Raw genomic sequence first — 10,135 nt, forward strand, 5'->3', positions numbered from 1 at the left:
TGAGGAGTCAGGTGGCACCTTAAAGACTAACAGATTTATTTGGGTATAAGCTTTCATGGGCAAAAAGCCCCCTTCATCAGATGCACAGAGTGGAAATTATAGATACAGGCATAAATATCCTGACACATGAAAGGAAGGGAGTTACCTTACAAGTGGAGAACCAGTGTTGACAAGGCCAATAGAGTCAGGGTGGATGTGGCCCACTCCCAGTCCCAATTCAAGCCCAAATTAATGGTGTTATGTTTGCAAATGAATTGCAGATCTTCAGTTTCTCTTTGAAGTCTGTTTTTGAAGTTTTTTTTTTTCTTGAAGGATGGCCACTTTTAAAGTTACCATTCCTGATGTCTCATTTCTGTCCATTTATTCTTTTATGTAGAGACTGTCCGGTTTGGCCAATGTACTTGGCAGAGGGGCATTGCTGGCACAGGATGGCATATATCACATTAGTATATGCGCAAGTGAATGAGCCCTTGACGGTGTGTCTTTTGTGCTTGGGTCCTATGATGATGTCCCTAGGGTAGACAGAGTTGGCAATGGGGTTTTTTGCAGGAATGGTTCCTGGGTTAGTGTTTCTGTGGTGTGGTGTGTAGTTGCTGGTGAGTATTTGCTTCAAGTTGGGGGGCTGTCTGTAAGTGATGACTGGCCTGCCTCCCAAGGTCTGTGAGAGTGAGGGACCATTTTACAGAATAGGTTGTAGATCGTTGATGATGCGCTGGAGAGATTTTAGCTGGGGGCTGCAGGTGATGGCCAGTGGTGTTCTGTTATTTTCCTTGTTGGGCCTGTCCAGTAGTAGGTGACTTCTGGGTACCTGGCTGGCTCTGTGAATCTGTTTCCTCACTTCCTCAGGTGGGTATTGTAGTTTTAAGAGTCCTTGATAAAGACTGTGTAGGTGTTTGTCTCTCTTGGATGGATTGGAGCAAATGCGGTTGTATCTAAGGGCTTGGCTGCAGACAATGGATCATGCGATGTGTCCTGGATGGAAGCTGGAGGCATGTAGGTAAGTATAGCCATCACTAGGTTTCTGGTATTAGGTGGTATTTATGTGGCCATCACTTATTTGCACTGTAATGTCCAGGAAGTGGATCTCTTATGTTGACTGGTCCAGGCTGATGTTGATGGTTGGGAGGAAATTGTTGACATCCTGGTGGAATTCTTCAAGGGCCTCCTTGCTGTGAGTCCATATGATGAAGATGTCATCAATGTACCACAAGTAGAGAAGAGGTGCTAGGGTACGAGAGCTGAGGAAGATTTGATCTGGGTCAGCCATAAAAATGTTGCCATCCTGTAGGGCCATGCGGGTACCCACAGCAGTGCCACTGACTTGAAGGTATCAATTGTCCCTAAATCGGAAATGGTTGTAGGTGAGGACAAAGTCACAAAGCTCAGCCACCAGGTGTGACATGGCCTCTTCAGGGATACTGTTCCTGACGGCTTGTAGTCCATCCTTGTGTGGAATATTGGTGTAGAGGGCTTCCACATCCATGGTGAGCAGGATGGTGTTTTCAGGAAGATCACCGATGGATTGTAGTTTCCTCAGGACGGCGGTGGTGTCTCAAAGGTAGCTAGGAGTGCTGGGAGCCTAGAGTCTGAGGAGAGAGTCCACATAGCCAGATAATCCATAGTCCGGCCTGTTCATGATGCTCTCCCAGGGTGACCCTGTGGCCGATGTGGTCCTGGGATGGAAGTGAGAGGAATCTCAATGAGGGGTAAAAATGTTATTTTGCCTCTGTGTGTGGCATTGGCACCACTCCTGCTGTGAAATGGTGCCCAGTTCTGGCGTCCACAATTCAAGATGGACGTTGACGCACTGAAGAAGTTTCCGAGAAGAGTCACAGGAATTACTGAAAATTAGAAAACCTTCCTTCTAGTCATAGACTCAAAGAGCTCAATTTATTTAGTGTAACAAAGATGGTTAAGGGGTGACTTGATAACCGTCTTTACATACCTGCACAGGGAAGCAATATTTAATAATAGGCTTTTCAACTTTGCATACACAGGTGGAACAAGATTGGCTGGAAGTTGAAGTTAAAGAAATTGGGACTGGAGATAAGATGTACCTTTTTTATGAGTGAGAGTAAATAACCATTGGAACAATTTACCAAGGGTCTCGGTGGATTCTCCATCACTGAGCATTTTTAAATCAAGGTTGGATCTTTCTCTGAAAGATCTGCTCTAGCAACAATTTCAGGGAAATTCTCAGGGCTGTGTTTTACAGGCCTATTCTGTACAGTTGAGATGATCAAGATGGTGCCTGCAGGCTCACGCCTGAGCTTACTGAAGGCATTTTGTCTATTCATGACTCTGTTACATTTTTCCCGATGAGGAGTAATTCTCATGTGCCTTGGAAATGTCACACCAGGTGTGTATTTCATGAGCCTTAAGTGTCCTGTGAGGCACTGCATGGATGAACATTTAGGTGAGAAAAAGAATGATTTGACCACATAATATCTCTGCACAGCAGAATGTACGTACAACCCTCCAGACGAATGACTAACAGAACTGGCTAGTAAGTGCTCACAGAACATCCTCGGTTTAACGTCTGTGCCGCAGTGACCTACTCTTTCAGGCAGTTACCAGTGGTTCCTGCACATGGCACCTGTATTTATCTAGTCCCTGACATGTCCCAGAGTTGCCTGCAGGAGGGAGGGATAGAGGATGTGCAGATTAAATGGAACCAGTGTGAGTAACTCTTCCTCAAAACAACACAAAGTTTTAATGTATTGCAGCCTGTTAGAAACCCAGACATACCTTCCAGAGACTGCCTTTCATGCTGACAAATGCTGATGTTTTCACAAGATTGTAGTGGGGCTGATCACGGAGGAGGGATGGGAAAGGTGTCAGAATCAATCTGCAAGTGTGTGGTCCATGTTATGTTACAATCTGAGATACACACATACCCCCTGCCCCAGGAGGCCTCGTTACGCCTCTTCCGTCTCTGCATTAGGCAAGATGTCCATTCCCTATTTCACAAAGTTTCAGAACTCCGTGCATTGAGAGCAGGATGGTGCGTGTCACTCTCCCATCCCTCTCCCCCCTTGTGCGTGCATCTGCACGCATGCACACACAAACACACACACTGTGCATTCCTTGAGCTATCCCAATGATATTTCCAACACTGCCTCTAAGACAGAAACATGCTTTAATTTTCACCACTTTTTCGGTGCTTCCCATCCTCTCCAGAACCAGAGGTGTTGGCGCAGAGAGGGAGCAGACCCCTCTTCCCCCCGACCAAAATATTATAATCCTAATTGTTTTCAACATTTAAGCCTATGAGTCTGAGATTTCAGCAACTCTCCTGTCAGTTCTTCTTTGGTCCAAAAGAGCTCACCCGTCCTTAGAGGAGACAGGATGACTCCAGTTGAAATCACTGGACTCTCATGGCTGGTGTAAATCAGGTCCTTTATTTAAGTCCCTACCTGTGGATTTAAGGTGAAATCCTGACCCTGTTAGGAGTTTTTCCCTTGAACTCAATGGGAAGAGTTTAAATTTCAGCTTCGAGCTGTGAAAATCAGAGTGTCGGGTCCTGCTACAGAAACCACTCTTCTATTAGGGTGCTGTACGAGTCTGAAGGAACCCCCAGTTCATGTGACGCTCTGAGACCAGACGTGAAAGATGGGGCTTGCAAAATACTCTTTGGGGCTCTTACTTAGCTCTCAGGGAGGCCAGCGTCAGTCTGGAGTGAGCTACTGAAGGCAGAATGTAAGAGGCGAATCTGGCCAATGTGTCACCCATTCTTGTTGTAAATCTTCTGGTAACACAGATACCCACTGCAGAGGTTTGGCTGCACTTCCTAATAATGCAGTCAAGTTGCTGAATTGGAAGAGCTGAATGAATGAGAGGAAAAACCACACAGCCCCCAAAAAAGGAAACTACAAAGACAGACAGAAGGAGACAGAACGAGACAAAGAACTGCTCTTAAAAACAAATGTTTACCTAAACTATTTCCAAAACATTTGTAGTTCCAAGTTTACTAGGAAAATCCTTGGTGTTTTCTGACAATATAAACACTTCAAGTTCCTTGTGCTGGTGAATTCCTACCCAGATGGTTCTTGACTTCAACCCTGAAATCCTTCCTGTGCCCTTAGCTATAACTTTAATGCAGAAACAAGCAACTCATCAAAATACTGCTCAGCAGAGACTGGAAATCTCCTTACCGTGACAGGAACACAGAGCCCTGAGAATCAGCCTATGAATCCAACATGTCTGAAACTGTCTATCCTGGACAGTGCCCTTTATGGTTCCCCTGTACAGTCCCTGCGGACTCTCTGGTTGGCCATGACTTCCAGTCAATTCCCTTGGCTCCATGAGCAGTGGGAGGAGCAGAAATTAGACTCTGGAGAACTACAGCTTGAGAGCTTCCCTTGGGAGTGAAGAAATAATTCGCTGATACCAAGGGCTCAGATTAACAGGGCAAGCAGAGTCGTGCAGACTGTTCAGCCTAGCAATTGATGGTGGCTTTTTATTCTGGCATGTAATATACTGCCATCCACACTATGGGGGGGGGGGGAATGCTGCCACAAGAAGTATGGTACCAAATATAATTTTCAATCAATTAGAGAGATGTTCCACTGCATATCCCCCGTAAAGTTGGACTATCTAGTCCATCAGCCTCTGAAATTCATTGCCACACTGTGGAGGCCAAATGCCTTAATCATGAACCGATGCAAGTCCACTGGGTGGAAAAAGCGTTCTTCACTGAGGAATCTGGCATAAAAGATACTTGCCAATAGCCCTTTGTGAGATCTAAAATGGATATATATATATATATTTGGCAGGTCCCAACTCTTCAAATAGCTCTACTCTCTGCATCGGATAAGCATCAAAATTCAATTCTGTGTTGATCATTCAGAAATCGATGCAGAAAGAGGTTATGCTATCCTGGGTTAGAACTAACACAAAGGGACTTCTCCACTCACTGTGTGATTCCTTCACCAGTCCCCCGGCCAAAATGACCTGGAGTTCATCGCACATGGTATCCCACATTTTATGAGGGAACAGCTATGGAGTTTCCCTGATCTGATGCCCAGCAGCCATTTCAGAATGGTGGTATTTTAGGTGGGTGTGCCCTGCTGGGGTGAGCACATTGTGGTAAAGGAATCAAATAACTGCAACATGTGGATTTTTTGTTTAGGCTGCAGTCCCTCCAACATGCTTGAGTCACAGGTGCCAGGAGAACTAATTTGGGCTCTGGAGGGTATGAGTGTGACTAGTTGTCACCCTGGGGTTCAGTGTGGCAGCCATGGGAACTGATGCACCCCTCTAACCACCCAGCTGGCCTGGCCCTTTTGCTCACTGCTTTGCTGGTGATCGTGTCTCTCCAGGTCTTGTTATCACCCAACACAGAAGTAGATGGCGATACACACCCAAATGGAGCTACCGGAGAGCTAACCTAAGGAACCCAAGTACAAATGGAGGACATCAGCGAATTTCCTTGCTCCCCAAGTTCTACTACGGAGTATGAACCCATAATACTATGCACTCTGGAGGGGTCTACACTGTCGGCTCATTGGTAGATGTCGCCCTCCCCTTGATGTGGAAAGGCTATTCTACAATCTGTGTTAAAAAAGCTGAGATTTTCCCCAGAAACTTTGCTCATAGGCAGAGTGGTTTAGATAAATCACAAAAGAAACTGAACTACAGAAATATATATTTGAAATGTTTATACGTGATAGCAAAGAGATCAAAGCAGGTTACATAGCAAATAAAGAAAACTGAAACTAAGCCTGAGGTATTAGATAGATTGACTATGAATCGACAATTTCTCACCCTGGCTGGGAATACAAGAAGCGCTCCAGGAGGTTCCCATTCACAGGTCAGAAATCCCTTTTGGCCTGGGACCAGCACTTCCCCCAGTTCCGTCTTTGTTCCTCAGATGTTTCCAGTTCTCTTGTGTGAGGAGTGAGACCACTAGATGCAGCCACACCCCACCTTATGTAGATTAAACATAGGGCAGGAATCCTTCGTTCCAAAAAGAATTCCCTGCTCACTTTGTGGATAAATACAGGTACCCAAAATGTCAGTGTCAGTGTCCTGTGGTTCGGTCACATGCCCTTGCATGCACTCCTCGGTCCAAAGACTGTTTGGAGTATTCTCAGGAAGACTCACCAGGTGAGAGATAAGCTGTCCGATGTCTAATTGTTTCCCCTAATGGTGAATTACCCTGAATAGGTTTTCACCATCAGCTTTCTAGACTGGAATCATTTTGCTTAATGGGTGTCCCTGAGAAGTAACTACATTTGAAATACAGGCGCATAGTGAATAGTCATCACGTCATATACAAAAATGACACATTCACTCCAACAGGAAAATCATTTTCAGCAAATCCTAACTTTTCAGATGACACCTGACAAGTCCTAACTTGTAAAATAGAAGAGAGATTAATAAGACTAGGGCTCTTTCGCTTGGAAAAGAGATGGCTAAGGGGAGATATGATTGAGGTCTATAAAATCATGACTGGTGTAGAGAAAGTAGATAAGGAAGTGTTGTTTACTACTTCCCATAACACAAGAACTAGGGGTCACCCAATGAAATGAATAGGCAGCAGGTTTAAAAGAAATAAAAGGAAGTATTTCCTCACCAAGTGCCCTGTCAACCTGTGGAACTCCTTGCCAGAGAATGTTGTGAAGGCCAAGACCGTAACAGGGTTCAAAAAAGAACCAGATAAATTCATGGAGGAATTCAAAAATTCTGTTTGCCAGAAGCTGGCAATGAGTGACAGGGAATGGGTCACTTGCTGATTACCTGTTCTGTTCATTCCCTCTGGAGAACCTGGCACTGGCTACTGTCAGAAGACAGGATACAGGGCTATATGGATCTTCGGTATGACCCAGGATGGCCATTCTTATGTTCTTAGGTTCATAATCATACAACTATGAAGAATATGATATTCAGGGTCACATTGAGGGTCTGAGGAAGATCCCCTTCTAGGTTTTTAAAAGATTCAAATGATAGCAGTAAACCACAGTAGAAAACATTGGTAGAAAACATCTATTCGACATTGGTGAGGCCTCATCTGGAGTACTGTGTCCAGTTTTGGGCCCCACACTTCAAGAAGGATGTGGATAAATTGGAGAGAGTCCAGCGAAGGGCAACAAAAATGATTAGGGGTCTAGAACATATGAGTTATGAGGAGAGGCTGAGGGAGCTGGGATTGTTTAGCCTGCAGAAGAGAAGAATGAGGGGGGATTTGATAGCTGTTTTCAACTACCTGAAAGGGGGTTCCAAAGAGGATGGCTCTAGACTGTTCTCAATGGTATCAGATGACAGAACGAGGAGTAATGGTCTCAAGTTACAGTGGGGGAGGTTTAGATTGGATATTAGGAAAAACTTTTTCACTATGAGGGTGGTGAAACCCTGGAATGCGTTACCTAGGGAGGTGGTAGAATCTCCTTCCTTAGAGGTTTTTAAGGTCAGGCTTGACAAAGCCCTGGCTGGGATGATTTAACTGGGAATTGGTCCTGCTTTGAGCAGGGGGTTGGACTAGATGACCTTCTGGGGTCCCTTCCAACCCTTATATTCTATGATTCTATGATTCTATGAAAACATGAGTCCAAATATACATACCAAATGATGGGGTCTAAATCAGGTCTTAACACTCAAGAAGGAGATCTGGGGGTCATCGTAGATTGGTCTCTGAAAACATCTGCTCAATATACCACAGCAATCAGAAAAGCTAATAGAATGCTGGAAACCACGAGGAAAGTGAGAAATAAGAAGACAGAACATACAATAATGCCACTATGTAAATCCCACATGGTGAATACTGAATGCAGTTCTGGTCTCCTCATCTCAAAAAAGGTATATTTGAAATGGAAAAGGTACAGAGAAGGAAATGATTAGGGGTATGGAACAGTTTCCATCTGAGGAGAGATTTAAAAGACTGTGACTTTTCAGCTTGGAAACAGACAGGATGTGATAGAGATCTTATGTATTGTGAATGGTATGGAGAAAGTGTATTCAGAAGTCTTCTTTACTCCTTCACTTAATGCAAGAACCAGGGGTCACCCAAGGAAATTAATAAACAGCTGCTTTTAGCCAAAAGGTTCAGGGACTCTGTCAGGGTCCCCCCCGCCCCCCCCCACACACACTCTAAACTCTGGGGTACATGAAAGGCCCTCTAAGCTTATATTCTACCAGCTTCAGTTAAAACTTCCCCAAGGCACAAATTCCTTTCCTCATCCTTGGATGGTATTTCTCCCACCACCAAGTGATTTAAGCAAAAATTCAGGGATGGGTCACTTGGAATCACCCTTCCCCCAAAATATCCCCCAAGGCCCTTCACCCCCTTGCCTGGGGAGGCTTGAGAATAATATACCAATGAATTGCCTTAGCAATGTGAGTACAAAGCAGATCCTTTGTCTTCAGGACACTAAAATCAATCAGGTTCTTAAAAGAAGAACTTTATTATAAAGGAAAGAGTAAAAAGAATCACAATTCCAAAATCAGGATGGAAGGTAACTTTGCAGGCTAATAATAAAAGATACAAGAAAAGATAACCTAAAGCATTTCCTTGCCTACTTACAATTCCTGTGGTTTAGATGGATTATTCCAGGTATATTTACAGGAGAAGTTGTAGCTGCTTGGTTTCTCTCTCCACCCAGAGACCTGGGTCTCCCCCGGTGAGATGTTCAACCCCGCCAGGTTTCCTCTGAGACAGAAACATGCTTTTCTCTTTACTGCCTTTTGGTTCTTCTCATCTTCTCCAGAACCAGAGATGCAGGGTACAGAGAGAGCAGACCCCTCTCCCCCGCACAAAAAGAATTGTTCTTCTAGTTGTTCTGAACCTCTAACCCTGTGGGTTTGAGATTTGAGCAACTCTCCTGTCAGTTCTTCTTTGGTCCAAACGAGCAAACCCATCCATAGAGGCCACAGGACGCCTCCAGTTGAAGTCATTGGAGGATCACAGTTGTTGTAAATCAGACCATTTATTTAAGTCCCTACATGTGAATGTAGTGTCATGTCAATGGGCCAAAATTTCACCCTTTCCCCTGTTTATCTTTCAGCTCTGAGCTGAGGAAATTAAAGACACTGGTCCTGCTACAGAGAGCGCTATTCTGTTAGGGTGCTGACAGAGTCTGAAGGACCCCCCTCCACCCCAGTTTATGCAGCATTCTGAGACCCGATATGAGAGATGGGGATTCCAAAACACATGGGCCCTGATTTTGCTTTTAGGGAGGCCAGTGTCAATTTGGAGTGACCCACTGAAGGCAGAATGTGAGAGCAGAATCTGGCCAGTGTGTGACCAATTCCTTTGATTAACCCTCTGGTAACAGAGATAACCACTGCAGAGGTTTTGGCTGCACTTCCTAATAGGGTAGTAAAGTTACTGAATTGGAAAACTTGAGCAAATCAGAGAAAAAAACTACAGCACCCCAAAAAAGAAAGGTTCCTCAAACAGATATAAAGACACAGTAACAAGGAACTGATCTTAAAAACAAATATTTTTCTAAACTATTTCCAAAACATTTGTAGTTCCAATTTTCCCATGTAAATCCCTTGGTGTTACTGACAATACTAAGGAGTTCAAGTCTCTGTCCTGCTGAATTGCTGACCAGATGGTTCTTGACTTGAACCCTGAAATGCTTCCTGAGCCCTTACCGCTAACTCTAATGCAGAAAGAGGCAACTCACCAAAATCCTGCTCAGCAGAGAGAGGAAATAAACTGACAGCGATAGGAAGGCAGAGCCCTGAGAATCAGTGTACGAATCTCACATCTCTGACACTCAGGGTGCTGGAAAGCGACCTTTATCATTTCCCTGTATGGTCCCTGCAGACGCCTTGCTTGGCCAGGACTCCCAAATAATCATTTATCATTTCCCTGAACCGTCCCTGCAGATGCTCAGATTGGCTAGGTCTCCCAAACAATTCCCTCAGCTCCATGAGCAGTGGGAAGGCTAAAAAAATAGACCCCGGAGAACTTCAGCCTGAGAGCTTCCTCTGGGAGTGAAGAAAGAATTTGTGGATAACAGGGGCTCAGATGGTCAGGGCAAACTGAGTCTTGCAGACATTTCAGCCTAGCAATTTCTGTGGCTCTTTAATGTCCTGCCACCTTCACTATGTGTAGGAATGCTGTCACAAGATACGGGAGCAAAGCCTGTTTTCAATTCATCATAGCAGCGTACCACTTTATATCGCC

The sequence above is a fragment of the Caretta caretta genome, chromosome 1 (genome assembly GCF_965140235.1).
Source record: "Caretta caretta isolate rCarCar2 chromosome 1, rCarCar1.hap1, whole genome shotgun sequence".
NCBI lineage: Eukaryota > Metazoa > Chordata > Testudines > Cheloniidae > Caretta > Caretta caretta.